General features: G+C 45.6%; 1 long non-coding RNA gene across 4 annotated transcripts in view; it reads right to left on the reverse strand.

The window, feature by feature from the left end:
* LOC118497930 overlaps positions 1-16,701 on the reverse strand; it is a 46,994-nt gene that overhangs the window by 25,868 nt on the left and 4,425 nt on the right. For 2 of the 4 annotated variants that reach the window (XR_004900449.1, XR_004900446.1), the window contains exons 1-4: positions 14,292-15,106; positions 13,528-14,130; positions 12,779-13,295; positions 8,320-8,423 (exon numbers count right to left, since the gene is read on the reverse strand). This is a non-coding gene — a long non-coding RNA (uncharacterized LOC118497930). Of the gene's footprint in view, positions 1-3,457; positions 5,993-8,319; positions 8,424-12,778; positions 13,296-13,527; positions 14,131-14,291; positions 15,107-16,701 lie in introns of those variants that run through there. The other 2 variants (XR_004900447.1, XR_004900448.1) reach the window with 2 other exon arrangements.

Genomic DNA, 16,701 nt, shown 5'->3' on the forward strand with positions numbered 1-16,701 from the left:
AAAACACATCTCCTTGGTGGTTTTGCCCCTAGCATCTCCAGAGCTAAAAACGCAGAGCAGCCAGGCATCTTAACTGTCGACTTTTTTTGCTAGTCTGATTTCAGGGCAGCCAGTGCTCGCGCCTCTGGACCCCACCTACCCAGGGAACATTAGGTGTACCTCTAGCAGTGGTTAAGCAGAGTCCTGCATGCAGTGAAATGAAAGTTGTTGGGGGAGGGTGGCTAGAAAGTGCTCCTGTCTGCTCTTGGATGAGAGTGTGAGTGGACAGCGAGACCTGGAGGCAGAAACTGAATTGCATGTGATTGGATTATGTGCCTCACTAGGGCTTTCTTTACTCCTTCCACAGAGGGCAGATCTCTGTTCCTTAGATCTGCAGTCAGCCGAGTAAGGCCGTAGCTTCTAATCATGTCATGGCTAGTTCTTGCTCTTCACAGAGGTGAATTTTCTTTACCCTGCATCACTGTAGGGCATCCCTCAGGGGCAGTATGCTGTGCAGTTCTTCCCTAGGGAAGGCTGGTGTTGAGTGGGGCTACGCTCTGGGGTCCCCAGCCCAATACCTCTGTGGTGAGTTGGCTGGGCTTTGAAGAGTGACCTGCTCAGAGCCCCTCTTGAGGGCCTTAACTCTTTGGGGCAGGCTTTCCAGAATCACTTCCTGGATGGATGGACTCTGCCTAGAGTACACAAGCACTTAAAAACAGCTCAGCTGGTTCTGGTGTGAGAGCTGCGAGGGTCTTGTCTTCCAGCCTGCATTTGAGAATTGGCCTGTCCTCTGGGAGGAGAAGGTGCTATCTCAGCTGCCTTCAGTCCAGCAGGAGCCCGGTCTGTGTTCAGACAAGTTTGTAAAAAACCCGTGTCCTAATCCACATGTGTCTATACACAGCTCCTCTTGTTTCTGAGGTCTAATGGTTCAGCCCTCAGTGAGTTAAAACACTAGCAGAACCTAGCACAGCTCTTGATGCCCACAAATGGAGAGCTGCAGAGACCTGCACAGTGTGAGTTGAGGGCAAGGAATTGCCCTGTGAAGATGGCTGGCTGTACATGGGGAAATGCGGTTCTCCAAGGGCAAGGCCAGCTTTCTCCAGGCTGTCATATGGAGGTATTTGGTCTAAAGCAGTGGGGTAGTACCAGTGAGTGAACTGCTAAACTTTCCTGCCCTTGCACTGTCTCAATTATTTCCCTTCTCTCTACACTTTGGCCTCCTTAATCCCAGCCCAGAAAATGACAGGGCTCTTTTAATTTACTGGGTTTTCCTAGTGAGGATGTACAGAAAATTTTTTCTTCAATAATTTTGTTAATAAGCTTCCTGTTCATTTCTATATTAGCAAAGAATATTCCAAGAATTAAGAAGGTACTGTGACACATTTAAAGAAAGAACAAAGTGGTGCCAGAGGATCTGTTAAACAATTCCTAGCTATTAAAAAATACCGAAATTGCCCTGGCTGGTGTGGCTCACTGGATTGAACACCAGCCTGTGAACCAAAAGGTCACCAGTTCAATTCCGAGTTGGGGCACATGCCTAGGTTGAGGGCCAGTTCCCCAGTTTGGGACATGTGAGAGGCAACCAATTGATGTATCTCTCACACATTGATGTCTTCTCCTCTAGATGTAAATACATAAAATCTTTTTTTTTAAAGATTTTATTTTTAGAGAGGGGAATGGGGGGCCAGGGGGACATCAGTGTATGGTTGCCTCTAGGACACCCCCTACTGGGGACATAACCTGAAACCCAGGCACATATGCCCTGACTGGGAATCAAACCAGCAACGCTTTGGTTCACAGGCCCACACTCAATGCATTAAGCTACACCAGCCAGGACTAAATACATAATATATAATGGGAATCGAGGGCTGATACACTTGGCTGCTACACATTGAGGCTAGGAGATCCCACACCTGTTGAAGTTTTTCACTCTGGCCCTGACCTCTACTGATCTTTTAAGAATGAGAGATGATTTAAAGGGTTTTTTGCAGAATTTCATTTAGTTGGTTCAAGTGACCTGTCCCTAGCTGCACCACCCGATTGCATTAGTTGAAGATAGGGCTGATAGCAGGGTTAAAAATGGGCCCTGGGCTGCAGGGCCAAATGACTGACTCCATTTGAAGTTTGGATAACAGCAGGAGTCCCAGCTGCTTAGTTATATTTTCTAAGAACATGTGTTCTAAGTTGAGGTTCCTGACGATTTCTCGAGGGCAGGACTAGAGTGTCTGGAAAACTAGCAGAAGTAGGAGGCGACCCTCCCAAGCCTCTGACTGTTGAACACGAGTCGTGTTGTCCTGCACACACAACCACACTGACGCTTTGTTCCTCTCACACGTGTAGAGTTCATCAGCTGCACATTCCATGCAGACACTAGCTGCCAACCCCAGCTGGACAGGCTTCTAGGCTAGGGCACAGGAATGAGGGTATGGGAAGGGGAAAGGGCATCCTCTGAAAAGGGAATTAACAACGTTGTAAGTGCTGCTGTTGTACTTTATTTACCACTTAGTCTTCACTTTCATAGCTGAGTTCTTAGTTAACTTTTCTTACAGTGCTTGTAGCAATTGCATTTCAGTTGTATTTTCAGTAACACTTGTTTTTTATTGGCATTTAAAATTGGCCTTTAACTGCTTCCTGGTCGGCTTACAAGGTTCAGAAAACAAGCACAACCAGTGAGGCTTGGGTGCCATTTACAAAATATACTGTGTGTTGCTGTACTTGTCTATTGTAACAGCATTGATTCTGCTGTAGCCTCAGTGACCATTTAAATTAAATAAATGTGTCGTTTTCACCACAAACAGTAGTTCAGCCCCTGGATTCAGGTTTCTAGTCAGTGCTGTAACTAGTGTGTTGGGCATGAGGGCTAAAGCTCAGCCCTTTAGTCTGTCCAGGAGATAAGGAGGGCTTGGCCGGGTAGGGGCAGCAGGGGGCAGCATTTGCGTTTCAGAGATGGGGGTATGGACTCAGGTGAAAGGGACCTTAGGTTATCTAGTTTGAGGTTTTCATGCTGTTGTCAGGCCCCAGGCCCTCCAGGCCCATTCAGAACTAGGCTTCCAGGTAACATCTCATTTGAAGAAAGGTTTTGGTGCTCAAAGTAAGTCTGAAAAACCATTACTTTAATCAAACCTCCTGGGTTTTATTGAGAAAACAGTTTTAGGGTGTGGCAAAGACTCATCCAGGGTTACCAATGAATTAATAGAAAAATTTGAATTAAAAAATTCTCTCCTGGCCCCTTCCCCTCAGTGTCCTTGGGCTTCTAGAGGACAGCTTAATTAAACAGCTATTTTAACCTAGTTCTTGAGTTAGCCAAACCAGAAATCCTGGGGAAGGGCTTAGTAGTTTCTACCAACAGGCTTAACACCATGAACCTTCCTCTCCCTCCTAACCAAAGTCAAAGATTCTGATATAATCCACTGTTTCTATTTCCTTTTGACCTTTCAAATACATGAAAACAGGTATGTTATCAGCATGAATTGTCTAAGTTATGTCATAAATCAGTGGGATTGAAAGGGAGCATTTTTGACTAGTGCCAATGGGTTAGCTGTGAACTATCTTAGCATCTATTTTATTTCTGGGTTTGATGTGGGGGAAAAAAAAAGTCCTGATTGTATATAGAAAGGTGGTTGCCAATAGTAATAGTCACAGCTTGCCTGCAGTCTCTGGTTATTATTGACAGGACTGAAGTAGGTGCTTGAAAAGATGGATTAATAGAATATCCAACACCTGCTTTCAGTCCTCATCCTCCATATATCAGGTAAGAATCATCCAGAGGTTACAATCACTGCAATTATTTTATGGTGCGAGCCACCGACACCAAGTTGCAGCTGGGCTTGGTGAACAGAGCTGAGCTGGGGCCCTCTACCTAGATCAGCGACCCTGAGGAGCCCACCCAGGCACAGCAACAGAGGCCTTACTGTGAGGTCTCAGGGAGCCTAAGTGAATACATATTCTGTACCTGAAGATACAATTAATGATTTTCTTTTTTAGTATTTAAAATGACATTTGAAGGAAGTGTTTGCAAAGAGCCCCTGAAGCACTGCCACAAAAGCTATTTTAAAACCACTAGTTTGGTGGGAAGGACCTGGGTTCTGAGCCCACAGACCTGGGTTGGAATCCCAGCCCAGCAGCACCAGCTGAGTTGCCTGTGGGCAGGTGAGGAACAGAGTGTTTCTTCATCAGGATAGAGCTCAGCACGTGCCACGGGAGAGGTGGTGAAGGCGGGTGCTTAGCACATGCTCCCTTCCCCACTGTCTGTGAGACGAGGTGGCTTTCTGGCTGCCTGGCTGCTGGCAGACTTCTGACCGGTCCGAGTCAGATGGTGCTTCCATCCCACCACATGTTAAAACTGAAAGACAACACCTGGCTTTTTCCACCTTACAAAGGTAAAATTTTGACTTTGAAGCATTCTGATCCTGAGTTTTATAATAAATTTCAAATGTATCACTAGGCAGCAATTTTAAGCTTCATGTATCTATTTTATTAAAGAATTTTTTAAACTAAGCAAATGTAGGTCTGTAGGTACAGCGTGGTTTAAGACTGTATAAGAGCAATGGGAAGGGGCTGAGAGAGAAACTGCTTGTGGGGGTTGAGGTGGCATCTGAGAATTCTCCCAAGTCCTGAGGAGACTCACCTGGCCTCACTTGGCTGAACAGCTGATGAGTTTTAGTTCCTGACTAAAGACCCACCATAGGATGTTGCAGACTAGCTGTCCGGGCTGAGGGAAGGGGCAGGCAGGGCCAGCTGGGCCTTACCTCCGTGCTGCACAGATGTCCGGGGCAGAGGCCTAGGCCCGGGTTGTGTGCCCTGTCTAGTGGGAGAGCTCCTACGAGGGTCCCAGAGCCCAAGGTTAGGAAAGGACGCGCAGGCCTTGCACTCAGATGGTCCTACCGTCTCCAGTGCCGCAGGAGCCCGAAGTGGCTGAATACACTTTAAGGTGTTAAAACAGATGTGACTTAGTACTAAGTGGTATTCCCACTGTATTTTGCCAACTGGAAGATTGATGCCTAGAACTGGGAGTTCTTTAAAGTCACCCAGGAGGCTCAGGTATACTAGCTGTCACACTGCTCTGGGTGGCTCCCATTTTTGAAGTCCCATTAGCTATTGGGACTGGACATTGTGTCCCTTGACTCCTCAGGGTAATATGATTCTCTTCTTTCATTTGACTTGACAATCAGCCAGCTATTGTCTCAGAGACTCCTAGTGCTCTCTTCCCCTTCCAACCCCCTTCTCGGGTGTTCCCAAGGATTATCCATACACTCCAGTCCTGCCCCAAAGCATCCCTTCTCAAGCACTCCAAACACTGGCAACCTTGATAATAAACCTGCTGGTTCTGCCTCTGCAACTGGCCTACAGGGGCTCTGCCGACAGTCCTTCCCCTGCTCCCTAAGGACCATAGGTGTTCCTGAGGTTCAGTTCTCTGCCCTCCTTACACACACGCCTCCTCGGGGATCTGTAAATCAAGGTATTACTTAAAACCCACACTCTGCCAGGGATGCAACAAAGGCTTCTCCACAGGCTTGGGGAACTGAAAGCATCAGGCGTTCCCCCCACCCCCACCCCCCGCCCCAGCCAGTCTCTGAGGCCAGGCCTCACGTGCAAACCACCTCCACACAGCTCTGAGGCATTAACTTGGGGACTATTTCTGGTGGGCCTGAGAACTCTAGCCCAGTCTCATCAGTTCAAAGGAGGGTTCAGCCCTCCTTTTGGTCCTCTGTGTCCAGGATATAAAGTACTAGGGTGTCATGGTTTTTCCCCAAGTAGTCCTTGGGCAGGGGAGGGGGTGAACATTGGTGCAAATTTGTCCTCTTCTCCCTGAAGCCCAAGTAGGAAGTTAGCCTCCTTTTTCCAGATTGTAGTTGAGTTCCTCCCCACACCTGCACCTGCCTTCCGTAGGACTGGGAAAATCTCCATCATTCAGTCTGTGTATGAAGCTCAGGCATAGGAAGTTCTGAACCAGACCACACAGAAATGAACCAGATCACCTCAAGCCACTGCGGACTGCTTCTGCGTGCTGCCCCTGGGGAGGGCAGAAAGGCGGTAGCACGGGCTTCTGCCTCTCCTGACCATCCACCCTGGGTCGCCCTCGCCACTCTCATGTGCTCCATGTACTGCCCTCCAAAGTACTCCAGACTTGGAGATCACCCATTGCCTGAAGCCCCAGATGTGGACTGAGGACAAGAGCCTGGGTATCTGAGGTCACCCAGTCACTCCTCATTGCTGGGGACCCTGACTGAGGCCTCCACCATGGGGTCTTTGCTTCTAATGGTTTTGGATACACTGGGTGACTCACTCCACATAACAACGAACTGAGAGCCATAGCATTTATCTCTGGCACTGTTTGACCTCAAGAGTATGCCAACTGTTAGGAAAGATTGGGCAGATTAAAAAAAAAAGACTTATCCAAAAAGAACTGGAATCTGAAAAAGCCTCTTAGAGTTAACCCACTTAAAATGGAGACCGTAGTTTCAAATGGTAGATAGTGAAAAAGGTTTGCTTGGAACTTTATCTTGCAAAAAGAAACTATTACTAAAACAAGTATCTGTTAATAGCAACGCTAGGCTATTTTAGAACAAAATATTTACATATATTTCCTTCCCACAATTACATAATTGCACAGTAGGACATCATTTCATGTTTGATTTCCACAGTGCAATCCATCCGGGTCATTTCTGCAGAAGTTAGTCAAAGGCTTCCTCACTTTTCCTGTGGGCCTCTCTCCATCCTTTAGCCCTTTGATATTCAAATCATCTCCTGGGAGGCACTTAACTAGATTACAAGCAGCTCTGCTCTTCATTTGTTAATGGATCTCTCACTCAGATGTATTTGCCCATGACTACTCATTTGAGCATCAGTTTTTCCAACAGTACTTTCATGACCGAAATTCTACATGTTTTGCAAAACTTAAATTCTACTTCGGCACCTATTTTGTGTTTTCAATGTCAGAAGTTTACAACATCGATCAGTAAGGAGAGAGAAGGGCTCTGATGGGTGGAGGTTGTCACACAGGGAGAAATGTCTAAATGGAAGGTAATTTTATAGTGAACAGTTGTGTGGAGAATACTTTTTATTTCTGACGACTTCAGCTTTCCTCCACAACCTAGTGGCTACCGCGGTTCGGATCCTGACTAGTTAGACACAGCTCAGAGGAGAAGGAAGGCCCACCGACAGGACTTCGCGGAGGGCCTAGCCTCGAGGGAGAGACGGGACTTCCACTGGTGACACGGGGCAGGCAGCATGAGGCAAAGCTGGAGGGCGGGTTTGGGGAACTGAGGGGCATGGGTTAGTGAATGAGGGGAGGCAGGAAGTATTTGTTAAAGTCAAACAAAAAAGTCTGTAGCAGGCCAAACACTGGTCTCAACTCTACAGCTATTTGAGGTTTCGGGACAGAAAACTGAACAGGATAATAATAGTTAAGATATTTTATGGGCCAGATGCTATTTAAGTACTTTCTATGAATTAATACATTTAATTTTCTTATCATTCTGGTGAGGTCAATATTATATCCTCATTTGAAAATAAGGTGACTGAGCCAGCATTGCTGTTAATGCCCCTTGCCTGAGGTCACGCAGCAAATAAGAACCATGTTGTTCAAGTCCGGGCCATCGGCCTCCAGTGGCCACACACCTGATTACTGCACTACCTGGTCTCCTCCTGAGTCACAGCCAGGCGGGAGTGGGTGCTGGCAGGCAGGGGAAGATGAAGTGGGAAGAGCATTAAGAAGCCTCATGTAGAATAAAAGGCCTAAATCAGGGTAGAGTATGGTTCTGGAGCAATTCCAAAGGAGCCCTTCGTTTTCAAGTATTAGTGCTATTACACTGGATTTGCACAGGACTATTTATTTCCCAAATCCAGAACTGTATTAAATTATGCACAAAGCAGTCCGCATTGCAAGTTGGAATTAGCTACCCACTAAAATTTACCAAGTTTCTTAGGAGAAGCTCCTTCACTTGACTCTAAGGCTTCCACATCTAGCACAGGGACAGATTTGCATCTCAGATCAATTGGCAGCAGACGCTGAATATATCAGGCTGAGGCAACTCTCAGCCTGAGGCACCTAGAGATTGGTGTCTGCTTTGGTGAGTGCCTAAGTGTGCACAGCTCTGTGCTGCCCTGACCCAGGGACTGTGGCACTTGGGTCTAACACCTTGGTCATTTATTGAGGGTATGGCCTTAACCACTCTACTCTGCTTTATTTTCTCATCTGTGGGGATGTTTGTCCAATCAACGCATTGAGGTTCCGATGAGGAAGTCGTGTTTTACAAAGTCTAGTTGCTCTGCAGTGTGAGGGGTGGCATCCTGCCAAAGCTCGTGCTTGACTGTCTACCCTGACTCCCCACAACTTACCTGATTTCCAGTGCAGTCCCAAGTTCAAGGGGGCAGAAATCCTGCTTGTTTTCCATGCAGCCTGCCCTGCTCCAAGGCAGTGGCATGCTTCCTCTTACCTACAGCTGCCAAACCAGAGAGGAGGGAATTACGCCAGGTCTTTCAGACGGCAGTAAGAGACTCCCAGCCATCTCCAGCCAGGATGGTCCCCAGTGAGACAAATGCAGTCATTATGGCTGGAGTGTTGCAAGGGAAGAGTTTTCTGACTAGGTGGGGAGCTCTGCCCTGGGCTGCTGGGAATCTCCAAGAGAAGGGCTCCAAGGGACAGCCTCCCTTCCAGCGCAGGTGAGGACTGGGCCAGTAGTAGGGCTTGACCGCCTTACCTCCATTCTGGCTAGTGTGCACGTGCAGTGGGTGATTCCTGAATGTTATGTTCTTTTTCTTTTAAATATTTTACTTATTCCCTGGCTGGCGTAGCTCAATGGATTGAGCACGGGCTGGGAACCAAAGTGTCCCAGGTTCGATTCCCAGCCAGGGTACATTCCTGGGTTGCAGGCCATAACCCCCAGCAACCGCACATTGATGTTTCTCTCTCTCTCTCTCTCTATCTCCCTCCCTTCCCCCTCTAAAAATAAATAAATAAAATCTTTAAAAAAATAAAAAAATATATTTTACTTATTTACTTTTAGAGAAGGGAAAGGAGGGAGAAAGGCGGAGAGAAACAGTAATGTGTGAGAAATACATCAATCAGTTGCCTCTTGCTCACCCCCTACTAGGGACCTGGCCCGCGCAACCCAGGCATGTGCCCTGACTGGGAATCGAACTGGTGACCTTTTGGTTCACAGGCTGGCACCCAATCAGTCCACTGAGCTACATCAGCTATGGTGCTCCCTAAATTTTCTAGACACAAATCTTTTGATTTATGTCCATCCTGGGAAGGAAGAGGCACCAGAAGTGACTCCTTGGCCAGTTTGTGGTTGTTTCTCTGTCACTATAAGCTGCTTTGCTTGGCCGTCTCTCTGTGCATGCAGAGATGCCCCTGCATCCCATGGGGAGCAGAGAAGAGGTATCAGGCAGCAGGCCTGCTAAACCTGACCATGGCCTTGGGCAGGCAGAACACTTGCCCTCAGAGGGGAAGTGCACCCCTCTAGTCTCAGAGCAGGTACAAACTTCAAAGGAGCCCTCCTGTGCCTTTTGCTCTACGGTACTCTAGTCCTGCTCTGAATATTAGTAGCCCAGCCTGACCAGAAAGTCCCACCTACTAGCCCCCCATGCCCACAGCTGCTTGTGCTTCCCCTCCCTTCCCTTCCCCCCAAACTCCCATTGCCTCTGAAAGTCATCCAGGACAGCCTTATACTAACGCAGGGAAAATATACAAGCCAGAAACAGCAAAAATGTCCATCAACAGGACAAGGGATAAATAATTTGTGAAACATTCACAGACTATAACATAGCAACGGATGAATAAACTAGTTACATATGCAGTCACATAGATGAATCTCATGAAACACTGAATAGAAAAAAGAATAAAATTTTCATTCTTTAAAAGTTCAAAAGCAAACAAAACAAAACTATTATTTTGAGATGCAAAAACACAACTATACAAGCCAGCATCCTGGTCCTCTCTAGGGGAATGGAAGCAAACAGGTTGGACAGGCTACGTGGGCTTTGGAGCACTGATGTTCCAGGTCTTGGTCATAGTGGTGGGTGTCGTGGATGCTTACCTTATAATTCATCAACTAATACAGGTGGAACATCTGTACTTTATGTACATTATGTACTTTTCTAAATGTATGTTATTTCACAAAGCTAAGAAGAAACCAGCCTTCCCCACTCCCTTCTTCGGGCACCTCAGGGTGCTGGCCCTTTAGTGTGCACATCTCTTATGCCGTTGGCCTAGCGGGGAACATCAGGGAGGAGTGGGCCGAGGCCCGCGGAGAAAGGAGCGGGCCCAAGTGCTCAGGTGGCCCTGGGTCAATGAGCCAGGGAATTTCACCTTTGTTCCTTTTCATGGAGTGTCCACCTGCCCCTAGTGCTGTCACGTCCTTGCTCCAGCCCCGGTGCATTCTCAGGGGAGTTTGGCTGTGCTGACATGGGGCACCTGGTTTCTTGGCTGCTGTCAAGGCTGACCTTGGGTGGGCCTCACCTGACCTAGGTCTGTTTCTTATGGAAGGGATCCGCTGTGATGAATAACTGCCAGTGCCCGAGGTGTAACTTCCATCTGGTGCGATACTTTTGGTCTCCACTGTTTGTTTGTGTTAATGTGTCATTTGCCCACTTATAGTTGGGGGAACATTACAGGGACCCCATGCCTGGGAACCTTTGATTATATATGACGATACCATTCAAATAGCAAAGTAGGAGTTCCTACTCCATGTCAGGCACCTCATTAGGGAGAGGAAGCCAGGATCCTTGTCCTCTTGGAGAAGACTGTTAGAGAAATGAATGTTGCAGAGCAGTCTGGGGGGCTGTGGGAACCAGCACTGAGTCTGTGGCAAGTCAGGAGAAGGATCCCTAAGGAAGTAATGTGTAAACTGAGGTCTGAAGGATGAAGAGAGGAAGAGAGGGGAGATGCTCATTCATTGACTACGTACTGTGTGCTAAGCCACTTGCATCATTTCATTTAGTCCTGACAGTAACCCTTTAAGATAGGTATTACTTTACAGATGAGGAAACTGAGGCTCAGAAAGGTGAAGAGAACTGCTCAAGGTTACCCAGCTAACATGCAGCAGAATGACAACCTAAACTCTAATTTGCATGATTCGAAAGCCAGTCAAGAAGGAGGCTGTTACCATAGTAGTGGCCAGAAATGGTGGTAGTAATGTCACTGGAAAGAGGTTCCGGCTCAAGAGGGACAGTGAAAGTAGAATTGACGGGACTCTGAGCGGTGCTGAGTTAAAGGAGGAGGAGGAACCAGTCAAAGATGAACCCTGGTTTCTGCCTTGATCCACCCAGCTGGATCATTTACCAAGATGGAGAAAAGGGAGGAGCAGGTTTAGAGGGGAAAAAATCATTCAACTACTTTGATACATTCTACTTCAGTTTTTTAAAAAAAGGTCTAGCACCTTGATTAAATTAAGACAACACAGGGATAATTCCATGCCTATAAAGTACCCCCTCTTCCCACCTCCTCAATCCCAACCCAAGCAGATCAGGACTGAGAGGACCACCAAGAGAACACTCTTCTTGGCCACATCATCCGCTCCCTCAGAAGTGGAGCTCTGGCCACCCTGGGCTTTCCCTGGGGTCTTCCTGATTCCCCCTGCTCTGCAGAGGCTCTGCCAGCAGAGGATCTGCTTATGTGCCTGAGCTCCTTGGGGTGGAGTCCCCCTCCTCCTAGTACTCAACCATTTTGTGTGTGAGCAGCCTCTGTCACTGTACCCCCTGGGGAGCACAGGACCCCACGCTCAGAAGGGCCCTGCCCTTGGTTTAATGCTTTTCTGCTGCAGTCTTGAAACTCGTACTATGTTTAACAAGAGCCCCATATTTTCATTTTGTACTGGGTTCTGCAAATTATGTAGCTGGTGCCATGCATATGTGTGCAATGTAAGGATGCAAGACAGTGGCAGCCTATCTCACCTGGGAATTTATCTCATTTCTAACTAGGAAGACCTATTGCTTTAGATTAGAGAGAGATAAAGCAAAAAAATATATATTCTTTATTTATCTCTATGAAGTACAGAGTTTTGTGTGCAGTTTTATGTTCCTTTCTGTGTAAAAACTTAGGAGGGAACCTTAAGAATAGAATACAGACGTAATAAATTATGGAATATTAACTGTGGTTAATTGTTTCTTTATAGCTTAGAGCACAAATTTTCAACTGGTGTGCTGTAATTTTTAAAATATGCAATGCCAGCCCTGGCTACTGTGGTTCAGTGGACTGAGTGCAGGCCTGCGAACCAAAGGGTTTCTGGTTTGATTCCCCGTGAGGACACATGCCTGGGTTGCAGGCTGGGTCCCCATTAGGGGGCATATGAGAAGCAACCACACACTGATGTTTCTCTCCCTCTCTTCCTCCCTTTCCCTCTGTCTAAAAATAAAAATAAAATCTTTAAAAGAAAATGCAATACCTGACTCAGGGGCACTGACCTCCTTCCCCTTAGACTGTAAAATTTTAAAAATGACAACAGCCAACACAATTGCTGTCTGGTGTGAATCAATCAAAATTATACCTATCTTTTGTTGTCAGTTCAAAAATATATTTTTTGGTATGCTGCAGAATTTTAGTAATTAGTTTATGTGTGCCATGAGATGAAAAAGGTTAAAAATCACTGGCTTAAAGTGGAGGCATGTCTCAGTTGCTCAGGTTGGGATGTAGTTGTGCTGAAATAATAGCCTAGGGTCCCTTAGGAGGTGGAGGGGAAAGCAACTGAGTAAACTTAGCCTGGTTTCTTAAGCTGAAACTGCCACCAAGGCCTTGCCTCCATTTGGAGTATGTCATCTCACAAATCTAATCACTACACAGTTAGGGACCCCTTACCCAAGATCCCCTCAGCTCTGCAGGTGTAAAGGTGGTCTGCGTGCTGTGTGGGCATCCTGCTGCAGCAGCCTTCAGGGTATAACTCACGCTTGTACCCCAAGGTGGTTTCATCTGCCACTGAAGCTCCAAACAGCTCCAAATCCTTGCTCACTTTAGTAAACACCTGTTAAAAAAAAATGAATCCCTGCAAAAATGTTTGGATTCCTTGCTTAAAAAAAAGCAGAAGTGCTCCACTGCCTATAATCACAGGCCTCTGCATTTTAATGAGCAATGGATGAAACACTATGATTGCTAAGTGGAAAGTCTTCCAGTGTTCTTCACTTATACTAGTGATATCAAAGACTCGTTTAGTACCCCAAAATTATAATCCACCCCAAATTTCCTTCTTCTCAGAGATATAGCCAGTATCAACCCAAACTGATTGTTGAAAGCTTTTTTGAATGTACTACATCATCCCATTTATTCTCCAATGAGCTGATCATTTCACTGCTGTCCTTCCTTGAAAGCTTGGCTGACGCTCTGGCTGGCGTAGCTCAGTGGATTGAGCGTGGGCTGCAAACCAAAGTGTCACAGGTTCGATTCCCAGTCGGGGTACATGCCTGGGTTGCAGGCCATGACCCCCAGCAACCGCACATTGATGTTTCTCTCTCTCTCTCTCTCTCTCTCTCTCTCTCTCTATCTCCTTCCCTTCCCTTTCTAAAAATAAATAAATAAAATCTTAAAAAAAAAAAAAAGAAAGCTTGACTGACTTCAATTCACAAAAATCAAACCTGAATTCCTTAATCTGACATCAGTTGGCCTTTCCAGCTCCATGTTCCTGGATCCTGCATCCCAGCCATGCTAGGTCCTTCTTTATCCCATGTACTTTCTGTTCTACTCTTCTTGTCTGTTTCCTCCCCCTCAAATTTCACATTTCTATTTATGGAGTGCCTATCCTTGTTGGGCCTGTAGGATACAAAAGGAAACAGGCCCAGTCCCTAGCCTTGGGGGCTTTCAGTCTTGTGAGTCAATGAATTATTCAAACCTTCACAGCAAACTGTGAGAAGAGCTGGGAAGGAAGAAACGGGGCACCAAAATGCCCACATCAGGATTTTGGTCTAGTTTATTAGAAAAGCTTTCCTTGACGAGTGAGATTTCTGTGGAAAGAAATAGATGTGGTAACTAGGCACCAACTATGGGATTGTGAGGAGGGCACACTCCCCGTTAGGCAAGCAAGGGAGGGGCCCTGGGGGGAGGCACTGACAGGCCACGGAGGCTGGAGCACAGAGGGCAAGGATGGGTGTGAGCCCTGGTCAGATAAGCTGAGCCTGAGCTTAAATAGTGTGGTCTTCATCCCTAGAGCAATGGGATGCCTCTGAAGGATTTTTTTTTTAATTACTATTTTTTTAAAGATTTTATTTATTTATTTCTAGAGAGGGAAGGGAGGGAGAAAGAGAGAGAGAGAAACATTAATGTGCAGTTGCTGGGGGCCGTGGCCTGCAACCCAGGTATGTGGCCTGACTGGGAATCGAACCTCTGAAGGATTTTCATTAAGGAGTAACATCAGAGTTATCTTTGAGAAGGGAATTGTGAAAGAGGCACAGGGCACTTTGCAGGGAGATCAGGTACAGGGCCACTGTGTTCATGGTCAGAAGGGAAGAGTGGTACAATAAAGAGTGTTTGGGTTGCAGAGAGAGAAGCTAGATCTGTCCTGCCCAGTAAGAAGGACAAAGTGTCGTCTGCTGAGGGTTTGCATGTCCTGGAGAAGGTTGGGGTTTTGTTTTGAAGAATGCTCTGTGAACGTTGTGCTCAGAGAGAAGTCTGGGCTAGAGGTCGACATGTGAGAGTCAAGACAGAGTGATGGAACTGAAGCAGAGGGTGGGAAGGAGTTTGCCCCATATGAGCGAATAGGAAGCCAAAGGCTAAGCTAAAGAGGCCAAGAAGAAATGGAGCTGGCAAAGAGGACCGGGAAGGAAAGGGGAAACAATGAGAATTATGGTGACAAAAGATCAGGGAAGAGAGTGTTTCAGGAAGCACCAACACCAAAAGACAAATACAAACAAGCCCCATGAGGAGAAGGGGAAAAGAATGGCAGAAAGAGGGAAAAGGAAGTTCCAAGTCCAGAAGTTCCAAGCTCACCGTCCAGAGCACGGTGAGTTCCAGGAGCTGCTGTGGATGCTGGTAGAGCTGGAAGGTGGCTAGGGGAGAGGTAGAAGAGTAGGCCTGGAGGTCAGTGGAGCTGAATCAAGAGGGACCTCTGTAAGGAGTTTGGAATAAACTCCTTTTTATTTTTGTTTTTTAAAGATTTTATTTATTTGCTTTTAGAGAGGGGAAGGGAGGGAGAAAGAGAAGAGAAACAGCAATGAATGAGAGATACTATCAATCAGCAGCTGCCCACATGCCCCCAACCAGGGTACTTGGTCTGCAATCCAGGCATGTGCCCTGGCTGGGAATCAAACCAGTGACCTTTCAGTTTGCAGGTCAGTGTTCAATCTACTGAGTCACACCAGCCAGGGCTTTCTCTGAGATTAGTGCTTCCTTTTTTCCTTCCTTGGTCCATCAAGCTAGGGCTTAACAAATCTGTTGCTCTTTTTACAAAGAATCAATTTTTGGCTTTGGTAATTTTCTCTCTGGTTTGTTTTCTATATGTTAATTTCTGTTCTTTTATCTTTTTTCTGTTTATCTTGCTTTTTTGTTGTTTTTTAGGCCATCAATGTTAAAACTTTTTCTTTCTTAAGAATTTATTTCCCAGATTTGAGATATAATTGAAATATAACATTGTATAAGTTTAATGTGTACCTGTTGACTTGATACACTTACTATATTGTGAAATGATTACCACTATAGAGGTAGGTAACATTTCCATCACTTCACATAAGTTTATAATACAGTATTGTAAACTACAGTCATCATGCTGTACATCAGACCCCCCAGATCTGAAAGTCTGTACCCTTTGAAAATCAGTGTCGAGACCAATGTTGAGGACCTTTTTCACTGTTTTTTCTTCTAGGACTTTTATTCTTTCAGATCTTATGTTTAAGTCTTTAATACATTTCAAATTGATTGTTGTGAGTGGTATAAAATAAGGATCCAATTTTATTCTTCTGCATGTGGTTATCTAGTTTTCCCAACACCATTTATTAGAGACTATCCTTTCTCCATTGAATAATCTTGCCTCCTTTGTTATTTATTAGTTGGCAATATAAATGAGGGTTCATTTCTCAGCTACTGATTCCGTTCCATTGCTCTGTGTGTCTATTTTTTATGGTACTGCTATAAAAAGTACCATAAGTTTTTATTACTATAGCTTTGTAGTATAGTCTGAAACCAGGAACTATGCTTCTTTAGATTTGTTTTTCTCCAGATTGGTTTAGCTATTCCAGGTCTTCTGTGGTTCTATATAAACTTTAGGATTGTTTCTTTTATTTCTGTGAAAAATGTCATTGGAATTTTTATAGAAATTGCATTGAGTCTACAATACCACATAGGAAAAAAAATCAGCAGTCTCTTGGCCTAATTGCTCAGTTTTTTAGTAACCTGTATCTCACTTTTTGGTTGTTTTTGTTCATTCATTTGTTCATTTACTACTAATTATTAATTAAAAGGTAACAACCTGTTTCTTAATTTTCAATTTATTTCACATTTCAATAAAATGTTGAAACCAAAAAAAAAAATTACCCTGGCTGGTGTAGCTCAGTGGATTGAGTGCAGGCTGCGAACCAAAGCATTGCAGGTTTGATTCCCAGTCAGGGCACATGCCTGGTTTGCAGGCCACAGCCCCCATCAACTGCACATTGATGTTTCTCTCTCTCTCTCTTTCTCCCTTCCTTCTCTCTCTAAAAAAAAAAATTGCATTGATCTGTAGATAACTTTGGGGGTAGTATGAACATTTTAACAATATCATTCTTCCAATTCATAACATGGGATAGCTTTTACAGTTATTG

The sequence above is a fragment of the Phyllostomus discolor genome, chromosome 13, assembly GCF_004126475.2.
Source record: "Phyllostomus discolor isolate MPI-MPIP mPhyDis1 chromosome 13, mPhyDis1.pri.v3, whole genome shotgun sequence".
Classification (NCBI taxonomy): Eukaryota; Metazoa; Chordata; class Mammalia; order Chiroptera; family Phyllostomidae; genus Phyllostomus; species Phyllostomus discolor.